Raw genomic sequence first — 14,042 nt, 5'->3', positions numbered from 1 at the left:
AAAATTCTTGGTATTAGTCCAAGTGCACGACCTCTCACTTCTTATTTTTAAATCATAGCAATTAAGCTGTGAGTTATTTAAGACTATTTCAGTGTGATGAAGCCACTTTTTCCAACAGAATGAAATTCCTTAGAACTCCTACGAGCTTGCTTACTCAATTTTTTCCTACAGGTCTGGCTTGCAAGCTACCAGGACTTCCAGCCTCTTCACCCTGGGTCCTGAATGAACGTAAGAGCTCTCCAAGTAGGAGAAAAACATGTGGAACTCTGGCTTGGCAAGTCTCAAGCAGACTCCTCACTGAATGACTCCCAAGACTCCAGGGAGCACGTAGAACACAGCTATCAAGCCCATTTTCCACATGGCTCATGAAGGAAGAGGCCAAACCTTTGACCTGCCACACATCAGAGCATAACTTGTCATCAGGTAGGTCTGGAAGGGTTTGCAGCTCCCAAGTCACCATTCCTACTTTGCTGCAAGGTTAGCTCAGCTAGCCCAGTCTCTACAGGGTTCCTCGGACATTTGTGCCCCCTGACCATTCTCTAGAGACATGTCTTGTACAGAAAGCCTGGAGCAAGAGCATTCACACGACAGGTATCACAGTTCGATGGGCCTAACTCAGATTTCAGTAATTTGGTCCTAGAAACCCCGACGTACAATTACTTTGAGCTTACACTTGCCTTGCTGGTGTCCAGGGAAACATTTTGTAATTAGTGCTAATTCATAGGATAAGAACGCAAGTGCCCCTTCTTTGGTTTTACTGGCACAGCAGGAGTAACTACTCACAGTGCTTTGTGCATCAGGGTGTGCTAACTGGTGTTTTAAGAAACAGAGAGACCATGGTCTGAACAGGGCAGTGACGCCCCCTGGGAGCGCATGAGGTGTCTGCCTGTGCAATAGCCCTCAGTGACACTGATGCTGGAGAGGCTGGTTTACCAGGGCACTGGAGGGAGCAGCTCTGAAATCCTCAGCACCAGGTTTTACAGATCCCTCTCCAGCCTGTCTGGGTCTGAGAAAAGGCAGCTGAGCCTCATTAGTGAATCAGCCAAGCAGGACAGGTAGCCTCAGGTTACACTAACGAGCCAATTAAGAGGACTTAAAGAAAGCTTGGCTAGGTAACAAGGGAGGAGAAAGCCTGGCAGCATTGGTTGGGGAAGTAGAGCTGTGCTGTTGAAGATGGGCTGCTGCATAGTTACCAAAGCTTTTTGCATTGTGCCATTAGGGGAAGGGTAACCTTACAACTAAAGATGACTGATTTGGGGTTGCAATGTTGTTAATTTGTCTCACCAGATCCTAGAGTAAACCAAATAGCAGTAAATAGTGATATTCTTGCCCTACCTGACAGGAGATTTTAGTGCATATTGGAGGCCCTGCTTGACCTACCACCCCTACACCCAGTGTCCCAGAATCTTGCTAACACCCTTCTGAGGTACCTGTACTTTACAGGGTTGTGCTGGGAACTGGGCCCTTCTACCTGTCAAGCCCAGTTAAGAGATGTTGGTTACATCCCTGCCATATTGCTCAAATGGTTCAGGCGGACTCTTGTGTGCTGCAGGAGGCCTCTTCTCCTCTATAACTCCACATGTCTGGTGGATTTGAGTGGCCTGCCCTGGGGCTCATAACTCACTGCCCAGAGTTGTGCCTGGGTGATAAAGAAGTCACATCACTGCACTGCTGACAGGGGTTTAACACAGTCCAGAGCCAGTCCCCTGGCTAAAATACACACAGGTATCCTATTTACAGCAACTTTCCACTTCCACAAAACATCTGTTGGGAGTTCACACTTGGACAGAGAAGAAATTGGAGAGTTCACTCTCAAGGCCATTTGGATGTGCTTGAATGAAAGCTACCATGAAGCAGAGATGTTTTCCTCAGCACCTTCTGTGGCTAACTGCTTGTTCTGCACTTCTGTTTGGTTTAGATACCAAGCAGTGCTCAGAGATTTTGGAAGCACTCCAGGAGCTACCACTTGCAGAAGTCAGACCCCAAAAAGCTTGGGGAGGGGAGGCCAGACCCCTGGGACAAGGTACTCGCTACTCACAGTCCTTCAACTTACTGTTCTGTCCCACCATGCTCTTCCTTACAGCAGTGCTCACATCCCACAGCCATAGAGGCCGTGAGGTTTCTGCCTCCCTGAGACAGAAAATGGTCATTTCCATCTCCATCAATAGAAACAATTTATCATGGCAAGCAGACACTTCTGAAAAGTTTCATTGCAGTATCCCAATACCTCTTGTTTTTTAAAAGTTTAAATCTGACTCAAACTGAAGAAGTATTGTCAAAAGTCCTTGTTAACCCCTCACTTACAAGCACCAAGAAGCATTTGATTGAGATGTTAATATAGGAGACATAAGACCAGTGTGAACGTTATTCAGTCTTAGCTTCTTCAAGGTATAATCACTACTTTCTCGAATAAAGAACAAAGACAAAAAAAAAAAAAAGCACAATCATTATTATGTCTGTTAGAAGGGACCTCCTAGGTTCACATGGTCCAAACCCTCACTCAGGGCAGACAGCCCTAAAGTTCAAGACAACTTCTAAGGTAGGTCAGGCTGTTTCCTTAGCATTTAAGTTTCAGAGAGCCTACTAACACAAATGAGAATTTCTGAACAGCATCAGAGGAGGTGAGAGCAATGGCCAACGCAGTGACCAACGCTACTGACAATGGAAATACAAGGAAAAAGACTTTCCAGAAAAACTTCACTGAGTCCAGGTTCACAGGAATCCAGACTGGGGCAAATATCTGAATGTAAGCGCATAAGGTCTGGCAGGAAACCTCAGCTTTGCAGAAACACAGGATCACACTCATTCTCAGAAGGAAGATGCTGTTGAAGTGCAGCATTATATGATCATCAAATGGATTCAGAGATACGAATAAACACTATTCAATTGTTTTGTACTGAGGTGAAATCCAGAAAGAAAGGTGATATCAGAATAAATATAATACTTTAAAGTGCCTTTTATTTTCTTGTGGGGAAACAGTCACCTCAAATTCTTGGATGTTGGCTTTGCATTGCATAAAAAGCAAGCAACCAATCAACCCCCACACACAAGAACTTCCAGCTATTTCATTTCTGTCACAGATCTGCAGCTCTCAGGAAGACCTGGATTGTCCTGAGAGCTCAGTGCCTCATGGCCAGCAGGTCTGTCAGACAGCAGGTCCCAGTCACCAGAGACCAAATCCAGACACACCCCGTATTTTACAGAAAACAAAATTCCAGCCCAAATCTGGTCAAGTTCTCCAATGACAATGAGAATTAAGATCCCGATTCCAACATATTCCATCCAGTCATGCACCTACCTAGACAGCAGACCAAAGACAACACTTTGGAGGGGGGGAGGTGGGTGGGTGGAGGATGTTGAGCTTTTCAGTTTAGGCTTGAAGTAAATTAATGTTTATTATGCAAACCAAAAACCAACCTCTTCCTATTTGTGAAACCCATACACGAAGCTAATTTTCATGTCTTCAAGGATTTGTTATAATCTAGAAAGCCAGGATCAATCCACAGAGATTTAATATGCTTTAGAAGTTTCCTACAAGCTCTATCAAAATCTGCCCAATGGATCTTTGGCCAAGAGTTAGGGCAAGTTTTATGTGTCTAGCCCAATGTCTTGTTTGTCCATTGGCCAATATCCAGAGCTTTTTTCCAAGTAATTCCTTCTGCACAAGCACTACTGGAGTCTGGTTCGCAAAAATGGCCCATAAAACCACATGATCATTTTACAGCCATATGAAAAGAACACAGAGTTCTGTTCTGAGTTAAAGTCCCTAGCCCACTGCTAGCACGAGACAGTAATACTAGCTGCTTGCATCAAGGTGCCTCAACTGGAAAGAATCCCAGTTTAATCTGATGGAACAAAGCTGTCTACAGGAAGAACAAACACAAATAGGTCCTGTGACACCTGACTGAGCATCAAAATGCGTATTCCATCCAGATGGCTGTCTTCTGAAACCACGAACTGGAATGGCAAACAGCAAAACCCATGTTTGCCGTCAGCTCATCTGGATGAGCACACGACAGAGTGAAATCAGATCTACAAGGTTAGATATAGCTTAGGAGCTAGCCTTAATATTCTTTTTGAACAAATTTTAACAAAATCAAACAGTTTCACATTGCAAGTGTAAGACAACAATGAAGGAAGAGCTTACGGTTTTCTTTTTTCCTTTTTCAATAAAGAGCTTAGATAGTCTTTTCTTATTTAGACAGATGGATACCACTCCTACCCTGGAAAAAATATGCAGTGCCCTTTGTAGTTGAATCAAAGTAAAGCTGAATGTAAAGCTGAGCCCTGGGTTTGGATCCAGAAGAGGAGGAAGAGGGGAAGACTTGTTCTTTTGAACATTTCAAGGCCTATTGATTGGAGGGCTCCTCACTGCAAACACATTACCTTTAGTCTACCTGTCAGAACGTGGTCTGGCTGCTCAGCATTGAAATCTTGTAAGTGACTCACTAAATAAATGCACTTGCCAGGGAGTCAATGAGTATATAATTTATTAAATGTCGGTATTTGACCAAACAACATGGAAGAATTTCAGAGTTTTAGTGACCTAGGAATTTTAGAGCTAGAATATGCTTAGGCGTTACAAAGGATCTGCAAAATGCTCATTAATATTCTAGGCTGCCCTTCACTCAATTCCTACAAAAAACATTATATTCATATATCATCCTGCAGATATGCTGAGATTGTCAAAGCTGTCCAGAGAATACAGCATCTTAGTTGCACCAAAGTTATTGAAATTAAAAGTGATTAAGGCCCAGTGGGATGGGGCTTTGAGCAACCTGGTCTAGTGGGAGGTGTCCCTGCCCATGGTGGGGGCGGAATTAGATAATCTATAAAGTCCCTTCCAACCCAAACCATTCTATGAAACTGGGTGTTCAGGTGTCCTAGTTTCTTTATTTATGTCTTATAAATAGTGCTTAAAATAACACCAGAAGTGACATCAGAAGATGGCCTTGCAGCAAGAGCACAGATTCAGACGATCTAGATGCAACTGCTGTCTTGTACAAGTTTCCTGAGTAAACAGCCAGTAGATGTACACTGCAGTGTAACTGTGTCCCAAGTTAAAATAGGAATAATATTTTTTCTCCCTCTACTCTTTGTTAGAAAGAAATGTAATTAGGGCTTGGACAATGTTTTCTCATGTCAGTATGTAACATTCAGCTCCACATCCCATGGGTGCTGTTAGGGTTTCCATGTATTAATCATGGAGAATAACTACTTGAGACATGACAGGCTGCTTGGCATCATCTTTTGTTAGACCAGTGCAGTAGTTGATTAACTCAAAGGCGCTACTTTTACTTCTAAATCTTGTCTCACTTCCATCCTAAGATCACCACAGCAATAAGAGCGTTACTGCTACAAAGAACTAGCTTTGCATGGAGCCTGCTTGATAGAATTAAGTGGAATAAGAAACTTTCAACCCTGCGGATACAGAAATAAACAGAAACAGATTTTAATATTAGATCTTCTGTACTTGACAAGGAAGAAAATTCTAAAGACTTTTGAGACCCACAATACTATTTCTTTAGTCTAATGAAGGTATAAAGGTTTTCCCTTTCACGGAGAGCTTTCAATGATTAAATTTCAGGGAGATCAAAAGAGACTTTGAATTTAACCAAACAATCCTTCCCCAGATGGAAATGTTTTATGAATCTTCTTTTAAACATGAATCTCCAAGAAGGTGAACAAGGAAATGATGGTCATCTGCACTAACTTTAAGTAAACCAGAAACATACAGAAGCTAATGAAACATCAAATAAATATGCCCCTATCTTTGGCTACTTAATTCCTCATAATGCTCTTCAGAAGCAAAATGTAAGGATAACAGAAATAAATCAACAGTTTTGAGAAGCTGACACTGAGGCAACATTTCATGCAGATTGGTTCATCACTAGCTCCTGTTCAGTCATGAAGATCTAATCTCAGCATCTTCCGACCCTTTTCCATACCTCATTACTTTCTAATCACTTACGGCCCTTATCGAAGAAAGCTCTGAGCCTCTCAGACTGGAACAAATCCATAAATCAAAGACAATAGCTTTTTTGCTTTCTTTAGCAGCCCGTCTTTTCTTTATAATCTCATCCATCTGTTGAATTTGAAATTCACTTTGTGTATACATACTGCTAAAAAATAAAGAAACGAGGGAAAATATTTTTGGTAAAGAACATCCTGCCCGCTGACTTTGAGTTAGCGTGAGGCACTAACCCTGGCACAGATCCAGGGAACCAAGGATACCTACCACAATCTGTTATCTTGCTTGTCTTCAGCAGAGTTTCACAGTATCCCTTTATTGATATATAGTTTCTTACCCATGGGCAGACAACAGGAAAAAGGAAGGCTAACAAAATAATGAACTGATTATTTTGATGGCTGCTTGTAGTTTTCACTGAAAATTCTGCAATGCAAATTAAGAACACATACCTATTAACCATCAATCTGTCTGTCAACTTCTGAAAGTATTTAACAATCAATTTTGATATTTATTTATTTTCTGGATTCCAAGGAGGGCTTTTTCCTCCTAATACTCTGCAGTAAAATCATCCCTATTGGGCCACATTAGCGACTTACAGATAGATTTCTGGTCTTTAAAGAAGATTACAGGAGCGATATTTGTTCTAGTAATTATATCTCCCAGATCAGCATAGAGTGATGCATTCAAGCCCTTTAAAACAGAATGTCTCACAGGGTTTAATGGATTTAACAAGGATTGAAACAACACCCAGGAAAAGAGGATGAGAGGGCTAATGCAGGCTAAGAAGATGAGAAGGACTTCCTCCTCATTTCAGCTAGACAAATAGAGATCGTCTTCTTCCACTTTCAGTAACAAACACATGTAGGACTCGTCAATAAAACCTGCAGGAACTACAGCAGTGCAAAACGTTGAGAAGGTCTAATGGGCACTTTGCTCACCTGAGTTCTTCTTTTTTGTTTTTTTATGTGCAGCTAAAAGAACCAAGTTTTGTTTCAATGGAAACAAGGCAGAACCTGTCTAGTGAAATAGCTCGGGAGCTATTTTATGGGTTTGCATGTGCAGGACTGAGCGCGTGGGAAGACAGTGGACAGGGAAGAAGAATATACAGGGAGGGACAGAGATGGGAAAACTCATTTGTAAGAACTTCCTCTACTTGAAAGAGAGGGAGCTATAAAATGAGCTGTGAGGAGCTTGCCCTGCTCTGCTTTTTTGGACATCTTTTCCAAGCCTGGCTAGTGAACGGATAAGCACACAGCAGCACAGGGCCAGCACAGTGGAAAATTCCACAGCATCTGCACACACCTCCTACTTTCTAACTAATAATAATAGCTCTGTGGAATGGGTAAATCACTCTAATACAGGCATATAAATACTTCCAAATTGGCATTTTGCTTCAACCCAGCCTGGTTTTGAGCTGGGTATATTACACTGGAAATGTGCCTAAAAAGAAACTCAGCCTCCGATTCAGAAGGAGATGATTTGATATACATAAAACAAAAACATCCACCTGGAGTTGAATTTGCAGACTAAAAGCACTGGAAAGCAATAGGAATCCACAAAAATAAAGATAATACAGTTCTGGAATATAGATAAATATAAGACATATGCTGTAAATGGGTTTAAATTTCCAAGGCAACACAAAATGTACTATACCTCACCTCTGTGTTCCCTTTGCCCAGACAACTTATTGGGATTTATTTGGAGCTGTCTAACATTTTGATGACATTCAGACATCATTTATCTCCCAATGCACAGACAAAGTCAGCAGTGTTATTTAGAAGCTAAACAGCCAAGGGATAAAAGCCAAGCTGCTGCTTAAGATCAGTCTCATTTAAAAGTATTTAGATAATTATAGATGAATTTACTCTTCAAGTTCTTTTTTGTTGTTGTTGTTGTAAGTAAAACAGACAACCAAATTAAGCCTACTCGTAGTAATAACAAAATAGCTACAAGTACTGTTCCATACCCTTGGCACACTTCAGTTCGTTTACCAGTGTGTGACCCTCAATAATCGTTTAGTGTGAGCTACTTTGGCTGGACAGCTGCTCTGTGCCACCCCAGAAGCTGCATTTCTCCACTGGGCGAGATAATATACAGTTCAAGTACTTTATAGTTTTGAGACCTCTCTGGACAAACAATGCTACAAAAGATGTGCCATGTCTTGTCCTCAGTAATTTATCTCACTGTCAACTGGTTACCATAAAATAGGACCCCAGAGCGAGTAAGAGTAAGGTAAGGGAAGCCTACTTAATAGAGGGGAGGGATGCTAAAAGTATGGCTTGTCATCTCCAGTGCCAGGTTATTTGTGTGAGTCCTCTCTAAGGACTTGGAGGCAGAACAGACACATCCTGAAGTAAACCAAACTCTTAGCTACATTTTCCATCTTACATTTCCTTATATTTTTCCATGGAAAGTCAGTAAAAAAGCTTTTTTTTTTTTCCTCCCCTTTTTAAACTTCGTTTGTCAGCTACACAGGAAGAACAGGAAGAGAGGGAAAAATCTTCATGAGAATTTCATAGCATAATTTAGTAATATCATCCCACACAGGCCATCTCAAGCATAAAAGCCAAAGACTGCCATGCCCGACTTCTACAGAGCATATGAAGGATGACTTCCTTTACTTGCCTTTCATTGATTCCCCTTTCCTGCTTTAAGGATGGTTTTCCAGGCCTAGTTGAGCAAAATATCCTCCTGGACAGGAGGTAAAAAAGCACAGGCTGCCATGAGCTGTCACCGTTGCCCAAAGGTCACCCTTGGAGTGCCAGCCTTAGCACATGCTCAAGGGAAACACCTTTAGTGCAAAGTCTGAATTTAAAGAAAAGACTCCCAAGTCTGGGATGAGAATTTAGACGAGTTGAACAAAAATACTAAGGAAGAAAAGACCACTTTTTAAACAGCTCCTGAATGGTTTTTCCAAGCAGCATCTCCACAGTGGGGTGGAGCCAAGCAATAACTGGAAGGACCAGCAGTCATATCCATGTATTTTCTCTCAACTCCAATGCCCAAAGCACCTCCTATTGTTTGAAGATGTCGCACGTTCAGTGTGTCTGTGTGTGCAAGAGAGAAAGAACTGGAAGGTTATTAAAAAAGCAGTTTGGCTAAATGAGGAAGCTCGTTATGTATGCTATCTGTTCCTCAAGTGCCTGCCTTCCTCTCTTTCCCTTGAGGTTTCTAGAGAAGCCTGACAATCAGGGCTGAGGTTTGCTGTCAGCTTCCGTTAGGCAAATCAACCAGGCTGGGGACAGAGGAAGCACAAGGGGAAAAAGACCTAACAGGGACCAAATTCAGCAACAATAGCATGTGTGTGTACACATTGCCAAGGATTAGTCACTGTCCCATAAACCAAATTCTTTTGGAGCCTCCTGCGGTCCCTGAACCACGACATGAACACCGTTATCCGCCAGATCTGCAGAGATGGGCATGGCTAAGAGCAACTGCTTTCAGTGCTCCAACCACGCAAATGGCCTTCTGCATGCTCACCTGTCACAGAACTCATTTCCATGCTGTAACTGATGTGTAAAAGTGATCTTCTTTATTTCACAGAATCACAGAATTTCTAGGTTGGAAGAGACCTCAAGATCATCAAGTCCAACCTCTGACTTAACGCTAACAGTCCCCACTAAACCATATCCCTAAGCTAAAGATACACAAACCTGCAAAACAGAAGGCTTTCCCAAGAAAAAGAGCTGACCTTTCTGGATACAGAGCATTGGATCTGACATTTTAAAGTCTCAGCATTAAAAAAAAAAGAAAAAAAAAAAAAAAGGACTATCAAATATACTTTTTTCTTTTAAAAACTTTTCCTTTAGAAAACACTAATTTTTCCATCGGTGATTTTTATTGTATTTTCATCAGCCTATACATGGAGTGCAAACAGTTCTCCACAGAAATTAAATCCAGTTTTAACCAGTAAGTTTCTACCTCTTTTTTTTTTTTTTAAACTCTCAAAAAAAAAAAAAAAAAAAAAACAAACCCCATGCCATTATTTCAATGGCAGGCTAGGCTCCAATGCATTGCCATTCATCCTGGTTGTACCCTAAAGGAGTTACAGGATCAGCCACTACACCAAGCAAGAAAAAAGGAAAAATTAGAGCCATACATGCCATAGGGAATGCAGATCCTTCCCTGGTTAGAAATAGTGGGGTCTTGCTGATGTTTGCGAACTGCAGCCATCAGGGCAGGAAGGTAGCTTGTATGAAATGGTTTCCACAGTAATATCCAAGAAAAAAAAAATATTCTTTTCTCCAGCTGTGAGATGTCTATGAACTGTAATCATGTATGTCTTCATCAAGCAGTTGTGAGACATCATCTAATCAAACTCACTGTAACCAGGGGATTAAATTAAATTATACATCTCCTTGTGATTGCAGAGTCATTTAAATAAACCCCTGACCCACAGCAAACATCACCAGTGTAGCCACAAACATAAAATGAGATTTAGGAGCTTCCACTGCACCTGGGGCTCGAGGGCCTTCATGAGTTACAAATGCCAGTTAGCTTGGCATCATTGTACCTTCTTTGGGTATTAACATTTCAGGGAGTATTTCATCCCTGACAGAAAAGACCTGCCCAAAGTGGTGGCCCTGGGCTCAGAACTGCCTGCTGCCCCTCCTCACTCAGCAGAGGCCCACTGCTCCCCTACGCACCACACAAAATCCCACTGGCAAAGCTCTCTGGGAAACCTCTGCCCCTTTCTGTGGGCTCCAGCCAAGCCTGCAGACTCACGAGCACATCTGGGGAATGGTGGCAGAAAGGAACAGCAGAGGGACAAGCCTTGCCTACAGGTGGGAGCTCAGGGCCTCGCAGGGGCCCACACAGCCCTCCAGACTCCCAGACAAGCTGCGGGGCAGGAATGCCACAGGGGAAGACGGGCTTCACACAAACGCTTCTTAGCCAGACACCCTCGCACCATAGAGCTTGTCTGCATGCCTGTCCTCCTCAGCGCCTCTCATCTCCAGGTCCCCAAGTCACTGTGGCCTCCTCTTCCTCCTCCTCTTCCTCCCTCCTCTGCCTGAGCTGCGGTAACAGCTGGGGGAAGGCCCAGGCCCAGCCGCTCAGGAGTCCACTGCTAACAATTAACAGATGCTGCTTCCAATTCCTAAAGACCCCTTGAGACTGAGCAGGAGGGACTCGGTAATTGTCTGAGGCTGGATCTATATTGAGAGAAGCCAAGGTTTGGAGGATAAAGACTGCTTTACCTCTCGATGTGTTCTGCTTCCCTGCAAAGCCCATCATATGCACAAGACAAGCTTTGTACTCAAGCGTAATCAGCCAAAACAAAGAATTGACAAAAGTTTGCTAGGACGGTTCGTGACAATCCTCCTATGCTAAGGATTTCTAAATTACTATTCTGAAGCTTAGTATACAAGCATTCCAATCAAAGTACTTTAAGCTCCTAATTCCCAAACCTATGTATTTCAGAAAAAAAGAAATAATTCTAAGAACAAGGCTTTTCCCATTAAGGAGTCCAAAATTTCAGTCTCTTGAGCCTGGATTTTTTTTCTTTTTCAGGAGAAGCACTGCTTATTTGATGGGTTTGGGAACAGTCGCACAAAACATGAAAGAAAAAAAATGCAGCCTTTGTGTCTGTTAATGGTGTTTGTTTTTAAGTATAACCATGGAAAAAAACAACTTTGCCTACCTCTTCCTCTCTTCTGACTGGTTTCCCGTATCCTGCAGTCATTCCCCAGGACATCCACCAAAGCCAACAGGTCAGGGAAGGCATCGAGCTCAAGCTGGGGGCAGATAAACCAGGCAGGTCTCAGCCTGAGCTGCCCCACCAGAGCCACCAGGGACTCCAACAGGCTCCAGGAAAGCCCCTTCTGAAATGGCCTCACACCACAGAAGAAAAAACTAATTTCTCCCACCTGAGAGGATTCTCAGGCTGCACGTCCTTGCTGGGAGCCCATTTCAGAGCTGAGGTTTACAGGATAAACCATTCAGCCTAAGAGGAGTTGTCAAAAACACAGCTAAATGGCAAACACATGTAAGTCCCAAGCCTTTCCCCAAGCCCCACTTGTTCTTTTTTTAGCCTCAGGAGAAAAGCACATTCCTCTGCATAATTTATTTCTTCAACAGAATTATGCAGAAAACTGCAACTAAATTGCTTTTCCTGATTAAAACCAGAGCATTTTATATTCTCCCTTTCCTCCACCCCCATTTCTGGATTATTTTTTTTTTTATTATTATTCTATAGCCTCTTCTCCCTAGACCTAGCCCTTTAATTCCACTCAGAAAGAAAGCAAAGCCCCTTCAGCTCCTGCCTCCCACAGCACATCCCCAGGCATGGGCAGAGTGTTTCCTTCCCCCACCTCAGCACCATCCCCTAAAATAGGGGCCCAGGCAGTCCAAGGACTGGTTCTGCCGTGGGTCCTTGTGGTTTGGGGGGGCTTGCTGAAGTGAAGGAGGTTTTTGCACGGAAGAGGGGAGATCCTTTATTTCAAACAATAAAATAGCTTTCTTAAAGGGCTTGTGTTTTCAGAACAAAGTTAGGTCTACAGCTAGGAATTTACAGAGCTGAAAACCCAGCTTTGTACCAAGAGCTGAAGAGCACAGGTGCTAGCACACGCACTTGTGTAACAACAGAGCCAGGTGCAACCATTCACAAATCATGAGGGCTAAAATCAGGGCAAGAAGGACTTGCTTTTTAGAACAAGCTTTCTCCCTTTGAGTGTGAGAGTAATTTTCACAAACCTGGAAAAGAGTCTGGGGACCAGTAGTTTGGGAGAGCAGTTTCACCTCCTTGTGAACTCATTTCCTTGTGCAGCAGTGATGTGGTTTTATTTGCATTTAGTTCAGGATGAATGTATTGGCTCAGCTCTCCAAAACCCTTCCTATACAGACCTGCTTCAGTCCAGAGGTTGGTTATGAACATTCGCGTGCCCGTTATCATGCTCTTAACAGAAATAAAAAATGGAAGGATTTTCACTTTTGTTTAAAATCTTTGCCTGGTAGGAGGAACCTGATGTGACGCATCAGTGCTGAGCTATGCTTTACAGTACCTGCCTGCACCGGAGAAATTAGGGCTACGGCAGGTCAATACAGGCATACTCAGTGTTATGTGACAGGCTGTATTTTCAAAGCCATGGGGCTGCAGCTTTCTGGAGGGCTCTGCTTCCCACTGCAGGACATTTAGCAACACTCCTGGAAATGAAAATACAATTGGTGCAGCTCTGCAGGGATCTCTGCATCATCGCTGTAACAGCACGGCCACCTCCCTCCTCACTCTTGCCTTTATTAATCATGAGCATAGTTCTGTGTCACACTCCTGGATGAAGAAGGCAAGAAGATGTGGGGTTGGGGGCAAATAGGGGCTGTTGCTTAGCCATTAAATCCTCCTTGTCAGCTGACGTAGATTATATTTTTTTATTAGTAGAAAAAGAAACCACTACTGGTCTCCTTGCCATCTCCCATCCCGGCTTTTGCCATAAACCACAGAAATAGCCTATATAGCTGTGATGTCTCAGTTTGGTGTTATGGGGCTACAATACCCCACAAAAGCACTCTAAGGGCAGAGCAAGTCCCTTTCCTACAGTGGCAGGCAGGTGCTAGTGAATGGGAAGAGGGACGGTGAGTTCAGGCAAAACGTGCAGCAAACCTGAAGCAAGCCTTGATCAAATACCCAAATGCACAGCCCGACCGTTCAGCGCTCAGCCTAACTTCTCACAAAGAGTCAGGGAGAAAAAGGAGCCTGGCTGGAACCTGTCCAAGGCCTTGTACTGACAAAGGGAAAAGGCCCTTGGAAAACACACGCCCAGGGGCTGCCCACTGGTGCACCAACCCAAACGCCCTTGCAGAGCTGACCCCGCACGTGTCCGTCCCGGCTCTGCACATGGGCTAACACCACACAGCACTGACGTGAGCTTAGGGCTGCTCCTGGGGCCAATTCCTCTGCCCTGCTCTGACTGAGCGGGACCGAGGCCCAGGCCCAGCATCCCCGAGCATCCCTGGGCCTAAACTCTGTGACCGGCAGACGGCAGCTCACCGCCTCCCACACCTCTGCGTACTCGGAGCTGCTCATTTTATGTTTTATCAATTCTGGCTGAACTATACACTTGGTTTCCTTCTGCTT

General features: G+C 43.4%; 1 long non-coding RNA gene across 2 annotated transcripts in view; it reads right to left on the bottom strand.

The window, feature by feature from the left end:
• The window catches only part of LOC137842202 (uncharacterized), a 131,074-nt gene extending 119,255 nt beyond the window's left edge, over positions 1-11,819 (bottom strand). Inside the window, exon 1 of one of the 2 annotated variants that reach the window (XR_011088953.1) lies at positions 11,613-11,819. This is a non-coding gene — a long non-coding RNA (uncharacterized lncRNA). The remainder of the gene's footprint in view (positions 1-11,612) is intronic. The other variant, XR_011088952.1, reaches the window with a different exon arrangement.
• Between the last annotated feature and the right edge of the window lie 2,223 nt (positions 11,820-14,042).

The sequence above is a fragment of the Anas acuta genome, chromosome 19 (assembly GCF_963932015.1).
Source record: "Anas acuta chromosome 19, bAnaAcu1.1, whole genome shotgun sequence".
Lineage (NCBI taxonomy): Eukaryota > Metazoa > Chordata > Aves > Anseriformes > Anatidae > Anas > Anas acuta.
This window is presented reverse-complemented; position numbering and strand designations above follow the sequence as displayed.